Here is a 10,282-nt window from a genome sequence, read left to right as displayed (position 1 = left end):
CATTATTACATTATTTGACACTAACACGTACGTGCCAGCTTTGCAGGTCATGCATTCTGCTTCACACGGATCCCGATCGAGATGAAAACACAGGAATTTTCTTAGCAATGCTAAAACGCACATCAACCGATCACTTGTTTAGCGTTCATGTAAACACTACATTCAGATTCAGCAATCGGAATTAATTCCGTCCAATTGAATCAAAAGGTGTACATGTAAACAAAATGAATGGCGACGAGAAAGCAAAAGCCGAATCCCGGATATTTTAGGCGATCTCGAAATCCCGGCCGGATATGTCCTGGAAAAAGAGGACGTATGGTCACCCTATCATAATCTATCTATATTGAAAGATCGTGGAGACACAAATGTGGAATTATTTATTTATTTATTTATTTTTGCTATTAGAAAAAGGCCTGTACCATGATGGTGCTTGAACAAACTCGGGGTTACAGGATTAGTTTTGAGTCGACAAAACCAAACCGATGCAATCAGGCTTTATTGGTACCATGACGCAGCTCATCAACTTTCTCTGTCAACTCAGGCTTTGATCCTTAAGCTATGATTACTCCACGCGCACGTGCACATAAAAGAGTGACGTCGACACTGAACAACCAATCGATGAAGACACTCTGTCTGTGTGTTCCGAGACAGTTGCTGAGGTGAATGCACTGGGCTTCTTATTATGGCACACATTTGAATGTCATAATTAAGTGACTGGCCCTTACACATCTCTTTTATTGTAGGATTTTTGGAAGGAAAAGTGTAGGAATGTGAACAAGGTAATGCTTTAAACCCTTGACATAAATTACAGTCAGTCCTATGTTTGTAGAAAGTCAAGCCACTTTTTGTGATTTGATCAACCTCCAGAAAAGGTGTAATGATTGTTTGTGGTGGAATTGTTTCAGGTGGAAACAGACTCAGTCAGGGCCCTTTACAAAAGGAGTCTAGAACTAGACTGTTCACTGAAGGAGCTGGACTGTGAGCTGAGGAGGCTCCAAATAAAAAAAAAATTGAATTGGAGATCAAACAGCTGGAAAAAAACAGATCTCAGTATGTGAACTCTTTTTAACCAAGTAACCCTTTAGTATGTACACTATGAATGTTTATTAATGTAATTTTTCTTGCTCTCTTTTTCTTTTCTTTCTTTTCTTTCTTCCTCCCTAGCCACATGACCAATAAAACAGTTTGAGACCTATCTCCAATGTCAGTGTGCTTTTATAAAGTAAAATATTGTGTTGTGATTGCATCTCTGACAGCTGCGCCAGCTGGGTGGTCAAGTGTGATGGGGTCAATTTCATCAGGGAGAAGCTGGTTTTGTGGTGGTACTCGCTTCTTTCTGATAGTGGCTATATTATGCAGAATGGCACATGCAGCCACTATCTGTGATGCCCGCTCTGGTGACTCTTAAACGCCTAAGGCAGTTGAAACGTGCCTTTAGGATGCCAAAGGTCATCTCGATCTTGACCCTGGTTTTACTGAGGGCCACATCGAAGCGGTTTTGTGGCCCTGTCTGAGGGTCAGGATAGCAAAAACCTCTGGCATGCATAACCTCTATCTCCTATCAACAGGCCATCAAAAAGCCCTGTCATAGAACAGAAAAGGGGAAAATTGTGTAAGTTTTGCTAAAAAATTAAAACTTTAAAGTGTACTGTACCAAATTTAACTGGCCTTCCTCAAAGCGCTGACACAAAATAGACTTACGTAAAATTTGTGAGTCATGCACTGAGCCAGGCCATTTGGCATCCAAACTTAAGTCATCTGCAGATGAAATGTACAGTAAATTATTGTCCTATCTGTTAGTTACTATTTATTTAAAGATTGATCTCAATGCAAATAAAAATCATTTCACATAGGCTATATAGTAGCCCTACCTGAACATTAAGGCTGTGAAAGGACTTTCTGTTCACATAATCTGCCTCATGGTCTCCTGAGCTGTGGGGATTGCAACATGTGTGCAGTCTTTTGCTCCTATGACTCTAGGGAATCCTATCATAGGAATTAAAAATATATATTTAAAATCATTCTTAACAGGTAGCTACTGCAGACTATTGTATAATAGATTTCTAAGTGTGAAATATGCATTTTTGAAGAAGAAAAAAAATTTGTGTGAAAGGTTAAATTTGTTCATATGATGTCACCCTATCAAGATATCTTACCGGCAATTTTATAAAAGCCCTCTTTTATGGACATGGTCGATAAATTTCCAGGGAACACAATGAAGCTATTTATGTAGGCTACCCCTGCAGAGCGAGGACCACCTATGGTTCAACAGACCATGTTTTTCCCTCTGCATCACCGACCGCATACAGGTATGTACCACTTGCAAAAAAAACGTAATGCAATACATACCATTTGCGGTACAGTAAGGGCATGACTTCGAGTCACATTTGTTATGTGCGGCTCAAGAAGTTCACAAAGATAAGACATTCCTTCCGCGGAAAATCTGTATCTTTCATACAAGTATCAGGAAAGTCAAATGGATTTTGTCTGTCCCTAAAAACTCTTTCTCTACGAAGTGCTCGTCTAACAATTTGCGCAGAGATGTCCACAGGATTTGGGAGAAAAGGTGAAGCCATTGCAACAGAGAACAGACGCTGGGAATTAGTTACGTCACCTATATGTTTCTTTGCTCACGGCTGATTGGTCAAACTTCAGTCTGAGATCTTGAATCCAGAACATAACCTGCCCCGGAGCAAGTTAGCCGTGCAGCGTAAGATACCATGGCGACGAACACCGATTAAAGCCGAGCTACTTTCATAGTACCTAAAACCCAGGGTTGGCGGACACTAAACTGGAACATAGCTGGCTAGCCACCTAAACCGGCTTCATGGTATAGGCCCCTGGTCTCCCATATGGCAGGCCTAGAGGGTTATCATTAACTAATCAACATTTATTTATACAGCCCTTTACAACACTTAAGGTGAACCATCGTAAATACAATGACGCTGGTAGTGATGATTCTGTCTGACCAATCAGTGATCTGCAGTGTTTTCACGTCACATTTTAGTATCGGTACGGTACGCTTGGAACCTCAACAGAGGTGGTACCATTTAAAGCGAGCCGAAGCAAGCCGTACCGTATCGTACCATGCAGTGGAAATGCGCCATAAGTGAGCCATACCGAACCGAACCGTACCATACCATGCAGTGGAAAAGCGCCATAAAAGGCCTACAATGCTAAATCAGATATATGTACAATAACATTGCGATGTCCAGCAATCGATTTAAATAGTAGGCTACATGGGATGTAGCCTAATATATGTTGTCAGTGCCGAGAATTTTCGTGTGAGTAAATACATAGATCCGCCTATTTGACCAACGTGTATCTTAATGGTCTAGTGGTAGAATTTTCACCAAGCGTGTCAGAAGTTCTGGGTTCTAATCCGCATTCGTATAGTTTTTTTTGCACCTAAGCTTAGCTTGTCAACGCATCTTTGAAAAAAGACCAGAACCCATGATTTTTGATCTATGATTATCTTTGATTCTGGAAAACTTGATACACTATTGATATTTGATACCACAAAGATTTACAATCAATCTTACATCCTGAATAAATCATAATCTCAAACCACAAGTAGGAAAACATAGCAGTATCTTCAGAAATAATTAAAGCGGGGCTCAGTAGTTTCGGGATTTCTTCGCTGTATTCTCGCTTTTTGCTCGCAGGTTTTTCTCTAGAGCTCCCCCCACAGCTTCGGAATAGATATTTGACAACACTGTTGTAAAAACTCGTTGGCGATTCTCAGACACCAGAGGCTAGTTGATCAACGACATCAAAGCAGATGGGACATTCTTTAAAACGTCTTCTTCATTCGGGTTCGAACAGCGTGAGGGAGCGCAATAATGACAGCATTTTATAGCAGATTTATTTTGGTCGTAAAGCAATTGTTTACATCGCGAGACTTCCTGATGCGGCGGCCGCCGGCTCAAAGTTGCAAGTGCGGATTTTCCGCTCACGGGCACCAGGGGGGTGCGAAACGTCCACCATTCAACCCGAAATAAGTAATATAACCATTCCAATGACTCCGAAGCTGTTCAGTTAAGGTCAACAAGTTACTTAGTTCACCTTTAACATTAAAAATTACAAATACAACTGCACAATTATACTACGACTAATTATAAAAACTTAAATTAACTTCATATTGTCATTATATATAAATTTTACACATTTTCAATTTATTAGAGGTGCTGCAACTTGCAGTTGGGACTGAATCTGGTGCCTGATCCATCTCCTTGGTAGTCTCAGTACATGGAGGCAGAATTGCAGCTGCGGTAATACGGTTACCTCTGCCCTTCAGTTGGATTCTGTCCTCCACAAGCAGCTTTGACACCAAGATCAGTTTCAAAGAACCTTTCACATCCTAAATTCAGTAGTTGGCACAGCACATAGTCATCGATGACATATTCAGTCATTTTGCCAGTAGAATCTTCGACAGTCACATTAGAACACAAAACTGCAGCAACAGCTGCAGTTTTACAATACGCCCCACACTGTTGGCATCTTGTGATTTCAAAAGTTTTGAAGTTCACATTCGGCAAAACATGTTGCTTTGGACACAAATAGTCCACTTTCACCTCTGCGGTGACAAGCTGCCCTTCAAACACCTTCAAGTTGTTAACAACTCCATGTACCTCAATATCAACATCTTCTAGCAGTGTTAATTTTGCCTGAGCTGTAGTGGTTATAGATGTTTCCCCACTGAACTGCCTCACAGACACATTTGTCATGTTATAACACTTGCCATTTGGCAGAATTTCGCCGGCCCATAAACACAGAGAGATACTGTGTGTTTCGTCTGCCACGTCATAACATCGTTTCATCATCTTCTGATGGGATCTTGTGACACACTCCCGATCTTCAGTCATTTGAATAATCTTCAGTCACATTTACCTAAAAATTCCACACAAAAAAAACATCAAACCACTTAATCCATATGACAACAACAAACACATATACAAACTTACACATTACTAAAACTTTACTGCCACACAAATGCAAAATACCAAAACTTTTTTTGACAAACGATTCATTCATTTTAATAGGACATTGAAGACCTACTTTATGATGTACATAATTATTTTTAGTTAATTTGTTGCTGTTTGTAATCAATGTCATTGTTAAAAAAAAATTATATTTACATATCAAGGTCCTCGGGATTACTAGAAAATTACAGGCAGGTGATTTTTTCAGGGTTGGAGCTAAACTCTGTAGGACAGTGGCCCTTCAGGACCAAAGTTGCCCATCCCTGTATTAAAGGAACGGTATGTAAGATTGTGGCCAAAACTGGTACTGCAATCACTTTCAAATTACTGTAGAGCGGTGTATTCCCTCCACAAATAATCCACATTTCTGCCCAAACCATGGTAAATTACAACAGTACATTCAAGGTAAATGTTTGTAAAAGTGGTGATTAGTCTTCTAATTTTGTTCATGGCATTTTTCCTGCTTTCCTCATTAGTCTTGTTGGGAATGTTGAGGTCGTTTCATCTGATTTAATAGGCCTACTAGTTAAATCATCGAGTGATTTGTGGTTTGTAACAGAGAGGTGTCTGTCGAATTGAAACGCTTCCCAGTGGTTATCACAACCCTGTTATAAAAGAAACACAATACACAACTGTGTTTTAATTCATTTTATGTCGATTTCATTAATTTTATAATTCATTTATTTAAAAAAAAAAAAAAAAAATTTTTTTTTATTTCTTATGCCTTTAGTTCTGAGTGAGAAACTAAATAGTAGAGATCACGGTATGACGTTTAGAAAAAAAAAAAGTTTTTGTATGAGTTCTTAAAGGAGTCATAACCTGCACTTTTCACTTTTCCACGAGAATCAATGTATGTTATGATCGACTAACGATTATACACTGGCCGGGAAGCCGATATTTAAAAGTGAAGCGTTTGTTTACCTCAGGGTAAATAAACCAGCGCGCGTGCATGCGCACTCAAATACGAGATTTTGATTTCAGCTCCCTCTTGACGTCATGAGGTAGTAGGATATACCATATATGGACACCGCAGCAGGAAGCCCCTCTTCCCCTCTCCCCCTCTCCCCCTCATATTCAGTTCAGTCGAGAAAGATGGAGAAACCGAGTGCACACCGGACTTGCTCTGTGGTTGATTACCATAAAAAACATGTAAATGTGTTTTATCTCCCAAAATCGGACGAAACTATCAGGGACCAGTGGATGAAATTCATTTTTAATGACGCTGTCCGAACAACCCTTTCAACTGGCGTGCAGAGCCATATAGAGAGCGTCCACGACAGCCAAAACATCGCATTGATCTCGCGAGACGATAATGCCTTCAGAAATAAGGGTAAAAGTAGGTCTGTGTTTATTTTTTTTTCCACTTTTCTTTTTTAGAAGGGCCTGAAAGACTATAATACAGCAGTAGGTATCCAATGTAATACTAGGTTATGACTCCTTTAATCTATTTGAGTTTTCCATTTGGTTGCAGTATGTAAAAAAAAAAAAAAAAAAAAAAAAAAAAGGTGTTACTGGCCCTTTAAGCCTGCTCTTTCGAGAACGCGCTCTCCTGCAGAGGGAGAGTTGAATCCTCCATTTTGTGACGAGGTGCCAAAGCAGAGCTGCTGCAGATAAATGTGCTTAAAAATCTAACTTTGAGACTAAATATTTATAAAATCATCATTTAACACGGATTTGGTGAGTGTTCAACGGTTTTGTATGTTTTTGTCAAGGTTTAGACGAACGTTAATCCGATAACGATCAGTAAACAAGTGTCTACGCAATTGTGTGATATTTTAAATTGATGTTTTCTAAATAGAATGTTGAGTTTGTATTTATGGTTTTAATATGGGTTTTGTCCTAACCTAGGCTATATTCTGTGTGAATGTTATAATTGGGTTTAATATGAGTCATGTTGATAATTGTATTGTTAGTGTTATAATGTGTGATTTATTTAGTTTATTGCTGTAATGAGATAGTAATCTAGCATATCACTGTCTTAATTGTTATTTCTCTTTGAAATATGCAAACTGAATATGGAAATATCTGTTATTGTTTGGTCTAAACTACAGGTCAGGTTTTTTGTTCCTGTGGAAACGAGTTCTGGAAATTCAATTGATGGCGAGCCCCACGAATTTGGACTCTAGATTGACTGACTGAGAAGGCCTAAACGTCATACCGTGATCTCTACTGTTTTCTTCTTCTTTTATTATGCAACAACAAAAAACTATAGATCTATACACTATATAGACTATAGGTCTATAGTTTTTTGTTGTTGCATAATCTAACATTTGTACTCTGTCATATCGCTATATTGTTTATCCTGTTCTTTATATATTTTCCCTTATTTACCATTTAAAATAGTAAATATCCAGCTGGTGAAAAAAACTCTAATCATTTTATGTGCACAAGTCTTTAATTACATTAGTCACAGGCTCTACAGTCGAACCTAACTGGTCCAAATAAAAATCATAGTTGCACTTACTGTTGGAAAAATTTCAAATAATATTCATAGCTATTATAAGAGTAAAGAGATGCTACACTTTGGACGGACTGATACTTCCAGCTCTTTTTCACACTTCCTTCAACAGACTCTTCTCTTCTCATACAATCAATCATGTTACCTTTTCCATCCTCTTCAACCTTCTCAGTCTTCTTTTCATTCACAATATCCAGGGAATGCAACTCTTCACCACTTTCACTCCTAAAAAAACTCCTCCAACATGAGATCGCCTTCCACTGACTCCTGAGAGGTGCTGCAACTTGCAGTTGGGACTGAATCTGTTGCCTGATCCATCTCCTTGGTAGTCTCAGTACATGGAGGCAGAAATGCAGCTGCGGTAATACGGTTACCTCTGCCCTTCAATTGGATTCTGTCCTCCACAAGCAGCTTTGACACCAGAAGATCAGTTTCAAAGAACCTTTCACATCCTAAATTCAGTAGTTGGCACAGCACATAGTCATCGATGACATATTCAGTCATTTTGCCAGTAGAATCTTCGACAGTTTTACAATACGCCCCACACTGTTGGCATCTTGTGATTGCAGTTTTGAAGTTCACATTCGGCAAAACATGTTGCTTTGGACACAAATAGTCCACTTTCACCTCAGCGGTGACAAGCTGCCCTTCAAACACCTTCAAGTTGTTAACAACTCCATGTACCTCAATATCAACATCTTCTAGCAGTGTTAATTTTGCCTGAGCTGTAGTGGTTATAGACGTTTCCCCACTGAACTGCCTCACAGACACATTTGTCATGTTGTAACACTCGCCATTTGGCAGAATTTCACCGGCCCATACACACAGAGAGATACTGTAGGTTTCGTCTGCCACGTCATAACATCGTTTCATCATCTTCTGATGGGATCTTGTGACACACTCCCGATCTTCATTCATTTGAATAATCTTCACTGTCACATTTACCTAAAAATTCCACACACAAAAAACATCAAACCACTTAATCCATATGACAACAACAAACACATACAAACTTACATATTACTAAAACTTTACTGCCATGCAAATGCAAAATACCATAACTCATTTTGTGACAAACAATTCATTCATTTCTATAGGACATTGAAGACCTACTGTATTTTATGATGTACATCATTTTAGTTAATGTGTTGCGGTTTGTAATCAATGTCATTGTTAATTTTTTTTACATATCACAAATTAATAAAAATCAGTCAGGACTATAAACTATATATCTTAATACATGGCCATTCAACTAGCTACAATCAGTATAAACTTAAAGGTTTTTTTTTTTTTTTCTCACAAATCCAAAGTCTACCTAGTTAAAATCTTTTGCCTCAATACAGTAATATTGGATAAATCTGTACCAGCTTTTTAAAGAAAACCAATAAGTTGTAATCTTTTTTGTTTTTTCCACAATATATAACCTTTTCAAAAAACACAAGAACTACAACAAAAATGTAATATTTACTTCATTTGTCTATAATACGCTCTACAATAAACAATTATTCTTTGTCCATAAATCAATTATTTTTCTTGAACTACTCACACTATATTGCTGCTATTTTCCAAATGATCTATATTTTATGTAATCAGTCAATTCTTTACCTAGACAATGGAACAGATTCACATTTTCACTCAATATGCATTATCAATTAACAATGATGTTGAGACTAGGGTTGTAACGGTATGAGATTTTCACGGTATGATAATCGTCTCAGAAAATATCACGGTTTCATGATATACGGTATTAAACAATCATTATTATTATTTTAATCATCTGCTACAATGGCTCTTAAATGAATGAAAACAGATAGGGTTTTTTGGTTGAACATATGGTTTATTAAAACAAACCTTTTTGTATGAGTCTACCTTTTGAAAAAATAAGAAAGAAAAAATAAATTCCCAATTGAACAAACATGTCTAATCAATTGAATTCATAAACCTTAACTTATTTTTATTCTTAATTTATTAATTATTATTTCAGATAATTATAAGATAGTAGAGTCTTATAAAATGTATTTCCTCAGAAATTCTGGGTAACTTGTCTGATATAATTTGTCTGGATTCTATGATTTAATACAAATATATTATTGAAAATGCAATCAGATGAAATGTAACAACTTTTGTTTGTCTGGATAGGTTTACTAAATTAAAACAGACAAAAAACTATTTCTTAATGTTTAAATAAACTTTATTATTGTTGTTGTTATAACTAAGCTATATTCTATTGTACAATAGTAACATTTCTTTAAGCTAAATCGAACTTTTATTTTGACAGGTTGTACTAAACACCTATGAGTTTCAGTCAGAGTGTATTTGATGATGATTCTTTTAAATAAAAGAGCAGCTCTGGATATGTTCATGTGTTCACGTCCTCATATGAGTGAGACAGCAGACGCTTTAAACACCATGAGCGTCAGCGTCACACATACTTGAGTATGTACTAGGCGAAATGGCGCTGCTCATTCACACAGAACAAGCAGAATATAGTTTTACAGTATAGCATTGTTTTCCGCTGTATATTAATAGACACACTCATAGCGATTTGGATTAATTTACCATTTAGAAATTTAAATATGTTCGACATATTTCCTCCTTTTGCAGCCACTCTTCGTCCATATTTCTAGACACAACTGACCTGTTGAAGTTTCCGAATGCCTTCCTACAGTTGCTTAATAAAAGCGGGCTTCCCACACAAACAAACGTACATGTCTCATTAGTATGAGGAAAAAAAAACAAAAGAAGATTTTAACTGTCGGTCTCAGGTCGAGCTCAGACATATCTTTATGCCTGTCGGACTCAGGTCGGGTTCGGTACTGCTCTGTCGGACGCGGGCCGGGCT

General features: G+C 37.6%; 1 pseudogene across 1 annotated transcript; it reads right to left on the bottom strand.

The window, feature by feature from the left end:
- Positions 1 to 1,903: 1,903 nt before the first annotated feature.
- LOC311289818 (putative nuclease HARBI1) lies at positions 1,904 to 2,576 on the bottom strand (annotated as a pseudogene). The gene is made up of 2 exons: positions 2,157 to 2,576; positions 1,904 to 1,986 (listed from the first exon to the last, which is right to left on the bottom strand). The product of its transcript is annotated as a putative nuclease HARBI1 (transcript).
- Between the last annotated feature and the right edge of the window lie 7,706 nt (positions 2,577 to 10,282).

The sequence above is a fragment of the Rutilus rutilus genome (genome assembly GCF_951802725.1).
Source record: "Rutilus rutilus genome assembly, chromosome: 4".
NCBI lineage: Eukaryota > Metazoa > Chordata > Actinopteri > Cypriniformes > Leuciscidae > Rutilus > Rutilus rutilus.
Note: the sequence above shows the minus strand (reverse complement) of the source record. Positions and strands in the feature narration are given on the sequence as shown.